The following is a 19,455-nucleotide window of genomic DNA, read 5'->3' as shown; positions in this document are numbered from 1 at the left end:
TTTTTTCCAGGAAGTCTTGAAACATATGGTATACATTAAAGCAGTACATCTCCCACAGAAGCCTATATGAGTTTAACAAATACAGTGGTGTGAAAAAGAAAGTACACCCTCTATGAATTCTATGGTTTTACATATCAGGACATAATAACAATCATCTTGTTCCTTAGCAGGTCTAAAAATTAGGTAAATACAACTTCAGATGAACAACACCACATGACATATTACACTGTGTCATGATTTAATTAACAAAAATAAAGCCAAAATGGAGAAGCCATGTGTGAAAAACTAAGTATACCTTATGATTCAATAGCTTGTAGAACCACCTTTAGCAGCAATAACTTGAAGTAATCGTTTTCTGTATAACTTTATCAGTCTCTCACATCGTTGTGGAGGAATTTTGGTCCACACTTCTTTACAACGTTGCTTCAGTTCATTGTGGTTTGTGGGCATTTGTTTATGCACAGCTCTCTTAAGGTCCAGCCACAGCATTTCAATCGGGTTGAGGTCTGGACTTTGACTGGGCCATTGCAACACCTTGATTCTTTTCTTTTTCAGCCATTCTGTTGTAGATTTGCTGGTGTGCTTGGGATCATTGTCCCGTTGCATGACCCAATTTCAGTCAAGCTTTAGCTGTCGGACAGATGGCCTCATGGCCGACTCAATGACTGATAGGTTCCCAGGTCCTGTGGCTGCAAAACAAGCCCAAATCGTCACCCCTCCCCACCGTGCTTGACTGTTGGTATGAGATGTTTGTGCTGATATGCTGTGTTTGGTTTTCGCCAAATGTGGCGCTGTGCATTATGGCCAAACATCTCCACTTTGGTCTCATCTGTCCAAAGGACATTGTTCCAGAAGTCTTGTGGTTTGTTTAGATGTAACTTTGCAATCCTAAGCCGTGCTGCCATGTTCTTTTTAGAGAGAAGAGGCTTTCTCCTGGCAACCCTTCCAAACAAACCATACTTGTTCAGTGTTTTTCTAATTGTACTGTCATAAACTTTAACATTTAACATTCTAACTGAGGCCTGTAGAGTCTGAGATGTAACTCTTGTTTTTTTTTGCAATTTCTCTATGCATTGCACGGTCTGACCTTGGGGTGAATTTGCTGGGACATCCACTCCTGGGAAGATTAGCAACTGTCTTGAATATTTTCCACTGCTTAAAGAAGCATATGAATAGCACTGTGGATATTCTGAACACATGATACATAAAGCTTGGCCCCTGCAGACGCACTTACCAGAACTCTCTCCTACTGTCTCTGTACGTTCTCCCTACCTACCAATTAGACTGTAAGCTGCTCGGGGCAGGGACTCCTCTTCCTTAATGTTACTTTTATGTCTAAAGCACTTATTCCCATGATCTGTTATTTATATTATCTGTTATTTATTTGATTACCATGTGTATTACTACTGTGAAGCGCTATGTACATTAATGGCGCTATATAAATAAAGACATACAATACAATTATCTTTCTCACTGTAGAATGATGGACTTTAAATTGTTTGGAAATGGCCTTATAACCCTTCCCAGATTGATGGGCAGCAACAATTGCTTCTCTAAGATCATTGCTGATGTCTTTCCTCCTTGGCATTGTGTTAACACACACCTGAATGCTCCAGACCAGCAAACTGCTAAAACTTTGGCTTTTATAGAGGTGGTCACACTTGCTGATGATCAATTAATCAAGGGCATTTGATTAGCAGCACCTGTCTGCTACTTAGCATCTTAATTCCTATGGAAGCAGTAAGGGTGTACTTAGTTTTTCACACATAGCTTCTCCATTTTGGCTTTATTTTTGTTAAATAAATCATGACACGGTGTAATATGTCTTGTGTTGTTGTTCATCTGAGGTTGTATTTACCTAATTTTAAGACCTGCTAAGGAACAGATGATTGTTATTATGTCCTGATATGTAAAACCATGGAATTCAAAGAGGGTGTACTTTCTTTTTCACACCACTGTATAATGCTAGTATCTTTCCCATTGAGCATGTCGTACTCTTTTATGTGTTTAGGGATGTCTGTGGTTACCATGGCAACCTTTAGATTGCACTAGGCTCTGGGAAGAGCTCCATTATAACCTTACTGATACTTAAGATTGTCTCCCCTGAACAAAGCATCAGATTGTAAAAATAAAGACTGTGCTGAAAAGGGCAAGAAAAAATACATAAGCATGTGCATTGGGTAATGCAAAGTGTATGCACTGTAAGCGTAATCCTGGCTCTGTTAGGTGAGCCAGCAACAAATTGCAGGGTAGCAATTTACAAGCCCTCAATCAGTGAAGGTTTATACTTCTTTGCAGCAAAAGCAGGACTGAAACAGAACCTGTTAAATATTTTTTGTTCAGAACCGTTAAGTGTGTTTACAGAGCCTATTAAATGTTCAATTAATCTATGATCATTTTGCAGGCTGTAAGAAGGTCTAAAAGTAAAACCATAGTAACAGGAATGGGAATTAACAGACCTGTGCTACCGGTTTGGATCGGGCAATGCTTTAACTAGCTCACTACTGGCTGATACCCCAAGCTGATGGTGATTATATACAGTGTCACCGTTTAAAGATACCATTATGTGAATTTTCTATTTTTACATCTTGTAAGTGGGCATTATTTACACACCCCCCCCCCCCTTTTTTTATTTTATTTAATACATTCTAGTTTTGTGGTAATGCACTAGGGCATGAGCTGTTCCTTTCCCCTTTTTTTATAGATTCTTCTTGGGAAGTGATTGTTCCCGAATACAGCAGCCCCCAACTCCTGGATTGGCAACTAAAACACATTTTTGTGCCGTTTGATTTTCTACACCTTTCAACGACTCCTGGACCGGACTTGTAACTACATTATTGGTTTATACAATTGATCTTGTACATATGAGGATTTAATTTCTCCAGTTATATATTTTTTATTGCATCTATATTTTGTGCTTAGCGCTGGTTTCTTTAGATAGATAGATAGATAGATAGATAGATAGATAGATAGATAGATAGATAGATAGATAGATAGATAGATAGATAGATAGATAGATAGATAGATAGATAGATAGATAGATAGATAGATAGATAGATAGGATAGATAGATAATAGAAGAAAGGAGAAAAGATTCATGCAGCATGCTGCCATTTTTCCTAAACGTTTCCTGTAAGGGGACAGGAAAAATATTCTTCTGTTCTGTCATTTGTAAGGTTTGTCTAATGATTACATACTATCTCAGGGATAAACGGTTTACATAATAAGATTGTCCTCTAAATATAATCTTGTGGGCAGAGAGAATGTCCTGTTCAGGACCAGCCACTGATACACTATTGATTTTTTGTGGGATTAAAAAGCAGTAAAGCCCTTCAATGAGAAACGTAATTTTTTAATAAGCAACAGCCATCTATGGAGTACAGCTTCTTAACAGTTACATCACATGATAACTGCCCCTGCGAGGGATCCTTCTTAAACTCTCGCATTAGTCTCCTAATGATGTACTAAGTACATTATGGGCACTTGCTCGTTTTTTAGGGGCGGATAATGCTGACTAGCTCCAACAGAGCGGCCTGCCCATTCGAAACAGGAGTGGGCATGTTCCTGACAATGGCACTGTGCAATACAAAGCGGTATAGTTGTAGAGTGGTACAATCATCCCTGCAGACACACATGTTCTGCAGGAGAGCCACACAACATCAGCATGGCAGAAAGCGTTTGTGTTTTGAGGATACTTCAAGTTACATTTTCCCTATATACTTATAACCCCTCAACTTTTAACCCCCAGACTTATATCTGATGCTGAGGTGGAGGCCTGAGTTCCTTCGCAGATACTTAATGTGACACACTTAGCTTACGGTCAGACGGCGGGAAATAAGGACACAATGTGTGTATGGTACAATGGATTTTATATCCGCCCTGCCCACTCACAATAACACTGTATAGCCTGGGCCTCCCTTTAGCTCTCCTCACCTCCGCTGCAGGCAAGTAGCTGGTAAGGGTGGCGCCATTTTGTTTGTGCGCTCGCATGCTCAGAAAAGGTTTGCGCATGCAAAGGTTCCAGCAGCCCCAGGGGCTGCACAACACATGACACAGTACAGCCAATAGGGCTGCTAGAATCTCCTGAGGGAAGATTGGAACTGTGGGTGTGCTTGAAGTTTGAGTTGACAGTTAGGAGAGTGGCAGTTGGAGCTGGGACAAGGAAGGAGTAAGTTATATATGTGCAGATGTCAGTGGCATCTGCACTAGGCCAGATACCCCCTATCATGCCCCAGTTAGGCCTCGACTCCCACATATTTTGTGGCTGCGATAGGGACTTGCCCCTCAAATAGGGACCGTGCCCTGCTTAGCAATATTAGTGTTAGGGACACAGGGAGACGCCGCACGGTGGCTGTGGCCTGTGGTCCAGGACACAGATTGCCCTACATTAATAAAGACATTGCTTACGGTGGTACAATCCACGAGGGACCCACCCAACGTAGAGGCGGGGGCTTCGCAGTATCAGCATCGAATCCGTTGATCCCAGCATCGTGGCATCAGTGCGCCCGGGTGTGGCATCACCCGGCAGGTACCCAACGCATCAGTGCACCAACTAAAACAGTATAGTGGGGCAGCGTTGTCACACACACCTTGGGTGGGGGAGCGGAGCATTGGAGGGTACGGCCGTGCGTGGCCTGGTTGGTGATAGGATATATATATATATTCCACATCATAGAATCCTGTACAGGTGGAGGTGCCACCGACCGAACATCGACTCAGGTATAGCCCAGGTTCCCAGTAGCGGAGACTCGAATCTCCTGTGCACCACAGGTATTGCACCATATACACACACCTTAGCCACACGTCTCTCAGGGGATGAGGAAAGTGCGCTACACCTGTGATCCTCAGCAAAAGATCACTAAACACAGCATACAACATACATATAATATTAATAATAATAGTAACGCTGCGTGTGTGTATCAGTATCAATGGATATTGAACCACACAATCCTGGGTAAATTGGCTTTGTGATGGTAACGACACTGTGGGAACTCGTTGTGTACTAACTGTTGCAGGCCTGTACTTCAAAAAGGGTGTTTCGGTACCGCTGTGCTTTGTAGCTGTTGCGGGTCCCCTCTGACGGTGCTCAAACTCCCGGTCACATTCTGACAGTAACCCCCTACTCCTGCTGCCTCGTGCACTCGCGCATACTCTGCAATCCTCAAACGAACTTGAGAGGACTCAGGCTCGTGCAGATCTGATCTCATTCATGGCCACCCCCTTTCTAAAAGCTCCTCTCCCTCTTAGTCCCACCTCTTCAACTGCCTTTATCATTTGCTAATAAACTGTTTATTAACAGTCACATGTCCGTAGCACATTGGAGAGGAACCTGCCAGGGGGCAGTGACATCACACGGGGTTGCATCCTCCCCCTGCTAAAATGTTGATATCCTCAACTACTGGGTTAAAGTCCTTTTCACATATAACAGATCTACTGACCACATAACTTCCTCTCTAGGTACATAGAAACATGGGTACAGTGGAACCAACACACATACAATTTTTACAGATTACAGTACTATTACACCACATGGTTCCACCGCTCCCAAGGTCACCTATGTTTAGTATCACTCATTTAGCCACACTAACCATCAAATTTCTGTTGAAACCCCCGGAGAATCATAGGTCAGTCTAAAGGGGGTCTAGTCTCCCTTTCTGGACATGGTGAGTACACTTGGGGTACTACTGTTACTTCCCCTTGTCTTTCAGTGGATCCACAAGATACAGGGGATCGTGTTCTGCAGACCCTACACTTGAGGGGGACTCACAACTGTCTAGCTCTAATGCTTCTTCAGTTTCTCTGTCCTGCTCTAGGGAAAGAAGAACACCCTGGCGCATAAATATTACTGATGAAATCTAGAAATGCTATGGTTTACCAAGTTTTCCACAGAATAAGCAGTATAGTAGGTTAAAACAGATAACATGTATTAAAATATACTAAAATAAGCACAAATAGATAGCTCCTCTATTGGGAGTCTATTGCATATGTAGTCCTGGTAAGAAATGGGGCTATAGGTCTTCCCTCCTACTGGTATAAGCCCTGGTAAGGGCAGGCTGCCAGTAGTTGTCATGGGTTTCCCCCACATCAAGCCCTGCTGAGTGGTGGAAGTAGGTCACCTGACAATGTGTAGAAGGCGTAGACACAGGGGCGGTACCTGCTGATGTCATGAAGGGAAGGGCTGTCTCTATTTAGTGTGTCAGTTCCTGTCAGTGACAGTTCAGTCTTGAGTTAGTGTCAGAGTGAGAAGTGCATGAAGTGCACAGCTGGAGGAGGAGAACTGGCAGGCCCTAATTAGAGCTGCTAGAACTATAGGTGGACCAATACCTCTCACCCTGCATAGGGGGTGAGGGAAGAGCTACCCCCACACTGGGTGCTTGTGGCCTGGGGTGGTGGCAGGGAACAAAGCTACCATCCTGAGGGAGAGCAGTCTGGAGGAAGGAAGACCCTGTACCTGACTGATAGCTGTGCTGCTGTTGCAGCTATTCTGCTGGGCTGCACTGAATAAAGAGCTGCTGCTACTTTTAAGTAAGAGACTGTGTGAGACTGAAATCTCTCGTCCCTGAGTGGGGGACTCTCTGGAAGGATTTCATCCTACATTGCTAGGGCTTACCAGAGATGGAGGCGCTGCACCATTAAGTGAGACAGAGGCATTCACCCCAGTAACCTGGTCCTGTCATCCCCCATACCATCGCGGGAGACTCAGGCCCTCCTGTTGCCAGCAGGTATGCACCACATACATACACGTAGCCAGACCCTAGTACAGAGGGGGGGGGGGGGCCCAATCTGTGATTGGCCCTGGGAAGAGGGGCTACACATATAACACCCTATAACTTGATTAAGCTTAATCAAAGCTCTAGGGAACCCAATGGGGTGAATTCTTCTGCTTTGGATCTATCTCATGGATGATATCTCTTTCTCTGTCCCAAGACCTTGCTGGTCGCCTTGGGGAAACCTCTTGAGGAGGATTCTGATCTTCAGGTCCCATAACCTCCGACAAGTGCCCTAACATTCCTCTTCCTCTATATCCTTCACCTTCATCAGACTCGTCTTCACTGTCCTGCATGCCTGGGCCTGGTGGACTACCCCCAGGATCCTGCCCTCTGTTTAACTGACCACTTCTCCTAGGATGAATGACTACTCCTGGAATATCTTCCTTTTCAGGGCATCGTACCAATTTGCAGGAAATTATTCCTATGCGGGTTCTTCTCTTATCCACTTCCCTTTTCAGGCTTTACTCAATATATCGGTAGTCCCTTTAGTTTTTCTACTACCATATAAAGCTCTGGTTTCCATGGATTCGCTATTTTGTGTTTACCTGATAAGCGCAAATTTCGGATGATTACTCTGTCACGGCACTCTTTTGCCATAATGGCCTTTGTTTCCCTGATTACTCATATCGGCAGCAGTAGTGTCCAATCGGTACACCTCTTGCCACAAATGACAATCAGTTTGTGACAATAACTGTGTGATTATAAATGCAATTGAGAAATTTAACTGGATGAAACGCATTGGTGCGTTAGTCCTCTCTTCATCACTGTACTTTGATTAAACCACCTTATACTTTTTATATGGTGTTGCCCTCAATTTATTTTCTTCGTATGGATGGACTCTGTGCTGTGCTCCTTTGCTCCACTACCTCTACTTGCTGATTATAAATGCAGACCAGATACATGACTACTCCTCTGCTGCAGTTTTCTCCATGTCGTCACAGATTGAAATCACAGTCTGGTGTGTGGTAAGCCTCATGCAAAGAGAATCTGGCAGCACCTGGTGTATGAATACTATCGTTTATGGGTCAATTGTCCTTTATTATTGCATTTTCACCAGCACTTGATTTGCATATTGGTTTATGGGATTGTGCTTTATTTTTCTGTTTTTGGTACACCTTTTGCAACTGTTCCTTGAGCCTCTGTACATATTGCATGTATGTGGTGGGGAATGTGCCATCTGCCGCCAACACAAAACACAGATCGATTGGTAGTCTGGATCCCCGTCCAAACATCAAATAGTATGGTGAGTCATTCTGGGTGCAATTATACGCATGTACCAGGTGATGCACATGCTGACTCCATCGTTCCTGCCGTTGAGTATTTAGGGTGCACATCATATTCAATTGGGTCCTATTAAATGTCTCAGGTTGGGGATCTCCCTGCAGGTGGTAGGACATTGTTTGTGAATTGTTTTATTCCAAAGAGGCATAGTAGTTCCTTGATAAGTCGGCTTTCAAAATCTTGCCCGTGATCAGAATGTATCCTAACTGGCAATCCATAATGGATGAAGTACTGTCCCACAACATCTTGGCGACAGTAGTAGATCATTAATCCTTTGCCGGGAATGAAGTGGTCCGTGAGTACTAGGATATTACTGGTATTCTTTCTGTCCGGCTCTAATGACAGTAAATCCATGCAGACCAAATTCAGTGGTCCATTGCTGGTGATACAGTTCCATCTTCCACCTCTACCTCAATTGGCTGTGTAATAGGGCGCACCTGCACGATCCAGCAGCCCTTCTTCTTCCTGAACGTCTCCCATTGGTGGGAGGACCTTTAAATACCTTGTCTGAACTCTCCTTCATTGCGGAGAATAACTTCTGTTTGTGATGCTGAACCTCACTGCATCCTGTCTGTCTGCTTCTACCTTGCTGCCTGACCCTGACTTTACCTTGGACTTTGCGATACTATCCTGCACCTGACCCTGGCTTTGGATTTCGACGACTCTGCTCTCTTCTGCACCGACCATGGCTTTGGAATACGATGACTCTGCTCTCCCCTGCACTGACCCTGGCTTTGGCTTTACAACGACTCTGCTCTCTCCAATCCTGACTCCGGCTATGTACCCCAACGATCCGCTCCTCTCCTCTCTTAGACCCGGCAAGTATCACGTTTAAGCTGTCCTCTATAACCCTGACCTGGCTTGCAAGACCATCCTACACTCTAGACGCGCCCTCGCGGTTGTGGTCGGCGTTCTGTATCAATCCCTACCTCAGCCCCGCGTCACGCCTCGTTTGTGGTGAGCTACGTGTTACAACAGGCAGTACATACAGAGAACAGTAATGATATTATGCACTAAGGGTGTAGTGATGGAGGGGGGTTGGCCCGGTAATAAAGGGGTTACCCCCCAGCTGGAAACCCCCACCATCGTATGGGAGGCGAGGGGTTAACTGTTATGTTTATTTGTGTTTTTATTCCCCTGCCTCAGTGCAAAATGTGTTTTCCCCTGGTTACATGTATTTCTCCCCTTACAGTGTGTGCACCCAACACATACACTGGGATCAGGTCGGGAGGGAAAGGGTGAATTGTATTAACATGTTTATGGCCCTTTGTTCCCATTCCCGCCTTTTCAATCCCCATTTGCAGCCGTCCCATAGGTCGCCATTGGAGCTCCATGCAAGTTTATGGAGATTTCCATGGTTTTAGCCTGATATCAGAAAAGACCAGCAGGTGGCGCCCGAGAGGACGAACGGACGAGCGGAACTCCTCCATTGAAATGAATGGAGTAATGTCTTTCAATGAGGATTCCTCAAGTCCGACCTCCAAGAACGAGTTGGGTGCCGGCCAAACCGCAATCCCCGAAAGCGGATACAATTTAAAAAAAAGAGCTTTTGATCACTAAATTGGCGTGGGAACTTGGTCACGGCCAAGTTCATCCATATTAAAATTGTATCTCCGGTCCTAGGGCAGATAGCGATCTAATTCTTTTTGCCCATAGCTCAGGGGGGACCCCCTTACTCAACCCCAACAGGTCCGACGGGCAATGGCCACGGGAAAGGGTCGCGGCCACCACGAGGGTCACCCCATTGACCGCAATGGCGGAGGAAAGCCGCACAGCTTTAAAACCCTAAGTGTAAAACTGCGAAAATATAAAAGCCATATCTCCGGTTCCGTAAGGACTAGAGGGCTGGGATTTGGCCACCATGGAGTCACTGCTCAAGCATGATTGCATGGCAATTTCCAGCCTCTCCGATCAACCGAACGGAGTATGGGTAACTGTTTAAAGTGTGGTTCTGCTATTGACTTCAAAGGCGGAGAAATGCAATTTCTAAAACATGTCGTTTTAAAATGTATTATTGTATCTCTGGTTCGGTGGGTACCAGCGAGCTGAAACTTGGCCACCATGTAGAGTCCACTCTGGCATGAGGGTCTGGCAAGTTTTAGCCCGCTCGGCCCAACCGAACTGAATATTTTGATTTATATAAAATGTAAATGTACTGTATTTTATGCCTAGTAGAAAGCCCGTGAAAGCTGCTGACCCATACGGTATGTTAATGGTCAGGGGGCAACAGCGTGTCTACACAAAGGCCACTGATCAAAGGCCCATCCCCCCGGTTTATATATACAGGGTGGACAGAAAGCAGGACATGGCCTTTCACGTAAAGTGTCATAATTCACACCTTTAGTCCGTTTTTCCCGACCCAGAACCCCATCTGGCAGACTTAGTGACGCCAACTCTTTTGAGTGGGGTTAGGAAAATGGGAGCCTAACTAAGGGATTGTGCGCATGTGCCAGCTACCTGGGGGCAGGTACCAAAGTGCTTCCCACGTTAGCTGGCAAAAGGTAATTGGGTGCAGATAATTGTCAACCAATATCTGAGACCCAATGTTAGAGATAGAGCCCAAATCCTATATAACTGATTGTCAGCTCTATGCCCAATGTTGTTCGTGACTACATCTGAATGATACCTTATGCCTTGATGAATTGCTAATCTGAATCCTGATTACTTCATTGCCCCATTCCCACGTAAATTTATATATTCTGTGTGTTATTTGTTCAATATTGTGTGTTTACCTTCCCTGAAGGAATAAACTTTCTTTATCATATCACAGTTGCATTCAATTCAACCCAGTTATTTTGGTGTATATTATAACCCTGTAAGCTACCGTGACAAAGGGTTCTTCAGTATTAGGTGATACCTTTTTTATTTGGACTAACAATTTACAGCAGAGACTGCGAATATTCTAACACAAACCAGTGGCAATCGCCAAAAAGAGCCCGGTACACACAGGTACATGCTGGATACATGCCTTAAACTTGCCTTAAACTAGACCCAGCATTTCTGCATTGATTAATGGCCCGTCAGATTAACAGCGGGGGTCCCTGGCAGTCCCATTCAAACTGAATGGGACTGCCAGGGACCCCTGCTGTGTTAATCCTATGGGTCGTTAGTCAATGCAGAAATGCCTTAAACTTGCCTTAAACTAGCCAGGTTACACCCAGCACATACCCAGAATGTAACCGGGCTAGTTTAAGGCAAGCTTTAGAATACTTGTGGTTTCGTCTGTATGTCATAGGACAGGCTTTCAAGAGTTCTCCTCTCTTCCTCAGGTCGGCAATACAGATTAACAAGGGAATCTATGACTAAAACAGTGTTTGGGAGAGCAGGAGGGAAAAAACAACAAAACAAAAAAAACAACAGAGATGTACTGTAGATAAGGTAGGGTGAGAAAGTGTTTGAAGACATGGAAGGGTAATAAAACTGTGACAAGGAACAGCATGGAAGGGAAGGGGATGCTGGGGGGGGGGAGGTGTGGATAAGAAGAGAGGCAAGCAGGATAATTAGAAACAATTGTGATAGTGTGCGAGAAACCCCATATCTGTATTAAGTCCTTTTGTTTTGGTCTCACACACTATCACAATTGTTTGTAATTATCCTGCTTGCCTCTCTTCTTATACACACCTCCCCCCACCCAGCATCCCCTTCCCCCTCCATGCTGTTCCTTGTCAGTTTTATTACCCTTCCATGTCTTCACTTTATCGCCCTACCTTATCTACAGTACATCTCTGTTGTTTTTTTGTTGTTTTTTCCCCCCTGCTCTCCCCCCTGCTCTCCCAAACACTGTTTCAGCCATAGATTCCTTTGTTAATCAGTATAGCCGACCTGAGGAAGAGAGGAGAACTCTCGAAAGCTTGTCCTGTGATATAAATTGTTAGTCCAAATAAAAAAGGTATCACCTAATACTAAAGAACTCATTTATTCTGCACTATCGCAACTAGACTAACACGGCTATTCTGTTTTATTTGATATATATATATATTTATATATATATATATATATATATATACAAAAGGATAAATTACAGCGCCAAAAGAAGAGATATGAAACCCAGTACTGTAAGGAATCCACTACTGGCTTTGACTATTGCCGTGCAGACCTGTGCAGTTGCAAGCTTCCTCTGGCAATCTATGGCACAGGTGCTGCCTCTCATTGCAGCTTCTGCCCTGTGCTCTTTCATTGGAGGAATTCTCACACACCCTCCTCCTGTGATTGGATCTCCGCCCTTTATATTCTAGGCGTTGGCTCTGAACCAGCGCCGAGCATAACTATTCCTACCTCTATGTTACTGTCTCTGCCACAAACCACCCCAGGCCTCTCTCCTAGCGTTCTTACCTTCCAAGTTCCTGAGTATCCAGAGGCCTGGTCCTGGACGTCTGTGCTGAAGCGTTGTTGCCAGCACTGGCCTGCTGCTATCTCCTTGCAGTGGCCTACCCGGGACGTCTGTGCTGAAGCGTTGATGCCAGCACTGGTAACTGCTGCATTCCCTCCTAGCAGTGGCTACCCTTCCTTTCCTGCGGCCTGCTGCTATCTCCTTGCAGTGGCCTGCCCTGGACGTCTGTGCTGAAGCGTTGATGCCAGCACTGGCCTGCTGCTATTCTCCTGCAGTGGCCTACCCGGGACGTCTGTGCTGAAGCGTTGATGCCAGCACTGGTAACTGCTGCATTCCCTCCTAGCAGTGGCTACCCTTCCTTTCCTGCGGCCTGCTGCGATCCTCTTGCAGTGGCCTGCCTTGGACTTCTGCGCTGAAGCGTTGGTTCTTCCCGACGCTGCCCTGCGGTGAACTTCGGCCAGCCTGCTGTCTCCTCCTGCTGAGATCGGCGTCATGGGCCGAGGCCGCTCCTCGCGCAGAAGCCACCCCCGCGCTCACGCTCCTAAGCTGAAGCGGGGCACTCCTGATTTCCTGTTGCCGAACTCCTGCTTCATTAACGACGATGCTGCCTTCTCCAATCCTGACCCTGCGATGTACGACTACGAACTGCGCACTCCGGATCAGTCTGCGTGGACTCAGGTCGGTGATTATATAACCCCACCTCAGCCCCGCGGTCCGGTCCCGGTTTGTGGCGAGCATCGGCGTAACAAGTACATAAATATTAGTCTATGGCTGGATGAATATAACTAAAAAATAAAAATATATATTGTAGTTAAAAACTAGGCAAACATAATATAATATAGAATAAGATAGATGTTACTAAACTAAATAAACTAATTTAAAAAAATAACTAAAACAGACAACACAAACCAACAAAAAAATAGAACAGCCACAAAACAAACACCAACCATAGGAAATGCGGTGGGGTGGGGATTGGGGGGAGGGAAACCACAAAAGGGAATGTATGCCAAATTAAAATAATAACAAAACAAGTAGACTGGTAAAAACGCCAGAGACTCCAAGCAGCTTGTCTCAGAATCAACCACATCCTTTAGCCATCTAGAAAACAAAAATATAAAGGGCGTGTTCTGACAAGAAAATTACTTGTTCAAGAGATTGATTCGGATTGTCGATCTCAGCCACGAGTGGAGACATGAATAACACCAACACCAGTTGTTATGAGTAAATATAATCTATTGGGTGCTTGGTTTCGGATATATTTCAGCATTTTATAGCACTCAGGATACCGCTCATGTCATCAACAACCAGAGGACTCCCATCATCGGTTAAGATGAACTGCCTGGTCAATAGTTGCTATTCTGTGATCAATTTGTACTGCGCGCAGTCCTGAGTATACTATCAGCATTGCCATAGTTGAGAGTCTGGCACATTTCTGCACTGTAAAAATATATCAGAGAATAAAATTACTACATTGAAGCATGTCTGTAAGAGACAAAAGTTAACTCATCATGCACCTAGGCCATCAGAAACACAAGAAAACGCCATTCTCATTAAAGAGCGGGCTCCATAGCGTAACTCAATTTAAAAAGGTTAAATGGTGGACAAGATAAAAATGCAACTCACAGGGGTCTGTAGCACATGCGCATGAGAAAGGACACTCACGAGCTGTATAAGTTGTTGAGGCCACGGTCACGGACTAAGCCCTCACGGAACTGCTAATGACGTATATACGTCTCCGGGTGCGCGTCGACACCAGCGCTACGTAAATCTACCCCCGGAATAGATGCTGCGGATTCCTCAGTTCCACCGCTCCTGGCTTGTAGTAGTAATAGAAAAAGCTTCTTGCAATGTCGACCTCAGGCGGATGGACACTGTGACAGGGTGAATAAACGTCACCAACCATATACCTATGTTTAGGTTTGCAGTGCAGCAGTGACGAGGTTAAGTTTCAGTTGAGAGGGCTGCTTAATTAGTCTGATCCCAGCTGCCTCATCAAGGGGCTTTAAAAACACCAGACTAGACACACATGGGGGCTAGCTGGTCAAGAGACAGGAGTGAAATGCTGAAGTAAGATTACGCCTACAAGGTCTGTTTTCAAAGTACATGTTTGATGAACTGTCTGTGTCCTGCATGCTGAAAATAAGCTGTCTTGTTTTTCTATGCTGAAGAGAAGCTATTTTGTTTTTGTATGCTGACAATAAGCTGTTTTGTTTTTGTGTGCTGTATATTTTAAGGCTCAATAAATAAGTCTTATCAAGAAAACCTGCGTGTGGTTGCATGTACCCTGCAACAGACACCCTTCGCGTTTTATCGCGTAGTAGTGATGCAACTTCATCAGGGGAAGTTCCGTGAGGGCTTAGTCCCTGTCGGCGACTGTGGCCTCAACAACTTATGCACCTCCTATGTGTCCTATCTCATGCACATGCCCGAGCGACCCTTGTGAGTTGCATTTTTATCTTGTCCACCATTAAACCTTTTTTAATTCAGTTACGCTATGGAGCCCGCGCTTTCCTATTTTTTGTTTTATATATATATATACATACATATACATATGGTTACAAAACTATTTCTAAGGATTTGGGGATCCACAAATCCACTGTAAAACATATAGTTTACAAATGGAGAAAGTTCAAGACCGCAGTCACTTTACCCAGGAGTGGGCATCCTACCAATGTCAATGCCAAGACCAAACCAGCAAATCACCCAGGAAGTCACAAAGAACCCCAGAGTAACTTCCAAGGATCTGCAGTCCACTCTTGCCTTAACTAGTACAGTATGTGTGTTCATGACTCAACTATCAGAAAAAGACCAAACATAAATGGTGTTCATAGAAGGATAGCCAGGACGAAACCACTGCTCTCTAAAAAGAACATTACTGCCTCTCTGAAGTTCACGAAAGAGAACATAGATGATCCACAACACTTCTGGAACAATGTTCTCTGGACAGACAAGTCAAAGGTAGAACATTTGGCCTCAATGAGAAATTTTATATTTGGTGAAAACCAAACACTGTGTTCAAACAGAAGAACCTCATCCCAATCGTCAAGCATGGTGGTGGGAGTGTGATGGTTTGGGGATGCTTTTCTGCCTCAGGACCAGGACAGCTTGCCATCATTGACACAACCATGAATTCTGCATTGTATCAGAAGATTCTACAGGAGAATGTCAGGTCATCCATCCATGAGCTGAAGCTGAAGCAAAATTGGGTCGTGCAGCAAGGAAATGATCCTAAAGATAGGAGGAAGTAGGAAGCCACAACCTTCATATTAATGAACAATTGGTTAACTAAGGGAGGAGTTCATAGGCAGCTTGAATAAATTCAAGTAAATGTGGCCAGGTTTCCCTCTGGGTTCCCCTTGGCCATCCCACCTACCTCCGATGCAGCCGGGAGGTTGTGACTAGCGCGGGTGCTGCAGGGAGCGCGGACACTCGGCGGGAGGTAGAGAGTGCGGTGAGGCAGGGGGAAGTGTTGCAGCATGTGGGAGAAGCGCTCCGTTGCTCCGGAGGCTCCGTGGCGGCCCGACCACACCGGCCAGTCAGTCACGCGGCCGGATTCCCCTGTACACACATATACACACACACAGATATACACACACAGAGATATACACACACACACACAGAAATACACACACACACAGATATACACACACACACAGATATATACACACACAGATATATACACACACACAGATATATACACACACACAAAGTGGAGCAAGAGATGCAGCGATGGATGTAAGTGACTGGGGGCGGGGGGGGGGCAAGGCCGGCGATCCGAGCAGGCTGCTCCCGCCTCCCCCTGCACCCACCACCCGCCATCCAGCAGTGCATCACCACTGCCAGCCCCCGCGCTCATCTCACGCACCAAGGGGACAGGGGAAGGGACCGAACAAGAGGCAAAGGTACAACCTCCTCCCCCCCCTGGCAGGCACACCCCCACACCTACCTACTATCACCCCGGGCAGGCGGCTAGCCACGGGGACCCGGGGCAGAAGGGGGGACACTGCGCAGCCACCTGTAGAGGAGCGGGAAGAGTCTGGGCCACGCGCTCACTAGCAGCAGGCACAGGAAGTGCCGCGAGCAGCTGTGAGCAGGCTCGGGGGGAGAAAGGGGGGGGGCAGATGGGGGGGAAAACAGGGAAGAGCCAAAGCCCCGCCCCCGGCATCCTCCACCAATCCCCAGCGGCCCGACATATTCAAGTAAGAAACCCAACCCCCTGGCATCTGAAAATACTCACCGGCCGGGCTGCCGCATCCTCCTCCTCACTGCCTCCGCTGCCCCCGAGCACCGCAAACACAACTAAAAAACGGGGACAATGAGAAAATCCGGGACAGGACCGAAAAAAACGGGACTGTCCCAGCAAAACCGGGACATATGGTCACCCTGGGTGGGGGCAAACTGACTACTACTACTGCTGCTGGGGGGTGGTGGGGCAAACGGACTACTACTGCTGCTGGGGGGTGGTGGGGGCAAACATACTACTACTACTGCTGCTGGGGGCAAACGGACTACTACTACTGCTGCTGGGGGCAAACGAACTGGTGGGGTGGGGGGGGCAAACGGACTGGGGTGGGGTGGGGGGGGCAAACAGACTGGGGTGTGGTGGGGGGGCAAACGGACTGGGGTGGGAGGGGGCAGACTGGTGTGTGGGGGGGGGAATGGACTGGTGTGTTTGGGGGGAGAAAGGACTGGTGTGTGGGGGGGGGGGAGAAGGGAGAGAGAGGGGGAGAAGGGAGAGAGAGAGTGGGGGAGAGAGAGAGAGAGAGAGAGAGGGAGAGAAGAAAGGAGGGAGGGGGAGAGAGAGGGGGGAGAAGAGAGAGAGGGGGGAGAAGAGAGGGGGAGAAGAGAGAGAGGGGGGAGAAGAGAGGGGGAGAAGAGAGAGAGGGGGGAGAAGAGAGAGGAGGGGAGAAGGGAGAGAGAGGGGTGGAGAAGGGAGAGAGAGGGGGAGAAGGGAGAGAGAAAGAGAGAGGGGGGAGAAGGGAGAGAGAGGGGGGAAAAGGGAGAGAGAAAGAGAGAGGGGGGAGAAGGGAGAGAGAGGGGGGGAGAAGGGAGAAAGAGAGAGGGGGAGAGAGGGGGAGAGAGAAAGAGAGAGGGGGGAGAGAGGGGGGGAGAGAAAGAGAGAGGGGGGAGAGAGAAAGAGAGAGGGGGGAGAGAAGGGAGAGAGGGGGGGAGAAGGGAGAGAGAGGGGAAGGGTGAGAGGGGAGAGAAAGCAAGGGGGGAGAGAGCGGGGATGGCCGGGAGAGAGAGGGGGCCGGGAGAGAGAGAGCAATGGGGCGGGGGGGAGAGAGAGCAATGGGGGGAGAGAGAGTGCAATGGGGGGGGAGAGAGAGAGAGAGCATTGGGGGGAGAGAGAGCAATGGGGTGGAGAGAGAGTGCAATGGGGGAGAGAGAGAGCGCGATGGGGGGAGAGAGAGCAATGGGGGAGAGAGAGAGTGCGATGGGGGGAGAGTGATGAGGGAAGGGGGGGAGATATATATATAGATATATACAGTGTTCGACAAACCTATACATTTGCTCGCCCCGGGCGAGTGGATTTAACCCCCGGGCGAGTAAATATTGGCCCAAGCAGCACACGTTTGGTACTAGGTGGCGAGTAGATTTTTTTGTTGGGCGAGTAGATTTTTTGGTGATTTGTCGACCACTGGATATATATATATATATATATATATATATAGAGAGAGAGAGAGAGAGATACACAGAAAAACAGACAGCCCCTATACAGCCAATGACACATCCCCTCCCGTAATAGCCACGCCCCCTCCACTCCTGCTCTATAAATGTTGCAGGACAGCGATCGCTCATGCTTGGAGAGCTGGTGACATCACTGCTCTCCAAGCATGAGCGAGCTCAGCGGCAGCGGGGCCGCAGCCTAAGAGAGGGATATGATAACTATATACAAATATATTCGGGGACAGTACAAGGAGCTTTCAAAAGAACTATTCAGCCCAAGGGCAGTACTAAGGACTCCGGTCATCACTTGGAGGAAAGGAGATTTCACCAGCAACAAAGGAAAGGGTTCTTTACAGTAAGGGTAGTTAAAATGTGGAATTCATTACCCATGGAGACTGTGATGGCAGATACAATAGATTTGTTTTGAAAAAAAGGTTGGACATATTTTTAGAAAGGAAAGGTAAACAGGGATATACCAAATAAGTAAACATTATTTATTTATTTATTTATTTATTATTTATTTATAAAATATTTTACCAGGAAGTAATACATTGAGAGTTAACTCTCGTTTTCAAGTATGTCCTGGGCATACATGGGAAGGTTGTTGATCCAGGGAGTAATCCGATTGCCAATTCTTGGAGTCAGGAAGGAATTAATTTTTCCCCTTATGACATTTCATTGGATGATATGTCACTGGGGTTTTTTGTTTGCCTTCCTCAGGATCAATAAGTAAGTATAGATATAGGATAAAGTATCTGTTGTCTAAATTTAGCACAGGTTGAACTTGACGGACGCATGTCTTTTTTCATCTACTACGTAACTATATAAGCAGATCTACAAAAGAATGGCTGCAGAAGAAAAAATTCCGCATTTTAGAATGGGCTAGTCAAAGTCCAGACCTAAACCCCATTGAAATGTTGTGGCAGGACCTGAAGCGAGCTGTCCACACAATGAAGCCCTCAAATGTCACAAATTTTAAGCAGTTCTGTAAGGAGAAATGTGCCAACATTCTCTGAACCGATGTGAGAGACTGACCAGCAGTTATAGAAAACGCTTAGTTGAAGTCATTGCTGCTCAAGGAGGTGCCACCAGCTACTGAATCTAAAGGTTCACATACTTATTCACACATGGATATTGAATGTTAAATCATTTGTGGATAAATAAATGTTGAAAAGTTATGATGTTTTTGTGTAATTTGTTTGAACAGGTTGTCTTTATCTATTATTAGGATCTAATTACATTTTAGGTTTGAAATACAGTATGTGAAAATCCTAAAGGGTTCACAAACTTTTCCTCGTCACTGTATATTATAGTGATTGTACTAGGGAGTCAAGAGCACCCGTACATTTTTCTTTACGAACCAAGATTACCACTACTCTTTGTTTTATTTAGACATTTACAGGTC

General features: G+C 46.1%; 1 long non-coding RNA gene across 2 annotated transcripts in view; it reads right to left on the bottom strand.

Annotated features, from left to right (window-relative positions):
* Positions 1–19,455, bottom strand: part of LOC142493509 (uncharacterized) — a 184,842-nt gene that overhangs the window by 109,825 nt on the left and 55,562 nt on the right. Inside the window, exon 3 of one of the 2 annotated variants that reach the window (XR_012801125.1) lies at positions 13,618–13,817. The exons of the other annotated variant lie outside the window; for it this stretch is intronic. This is a non-coding gene — a long non-coding RNA (uncharacterized LOC142493509). Of the gene's footprint in view, positions 1–13,617; positions 13,818–19,455 lie in introns of those variants that run through there. 2 annotated transcript variants of the gene reach the window in all.

This window comes from Ascaphus truei, chromosome 4, assembly GCF_040206685.1.
Source record: "Ascaphus truei isolate aAscTru1 chromosome 4, aAscTru1.hap1, whole genome shotgun sequence".
Taxonomy (NCBI): Eukaryota; Metazoa; Chordata; class Amphibia; order Anura; family Ascaphidae; genus Ascaphus; species Ascaphus truei.
The sequence above is the reverse complement of the archived record's forward strand: the minus strand, read 5'-3'. Positions and strand labels throughout refer to the sequence as shown.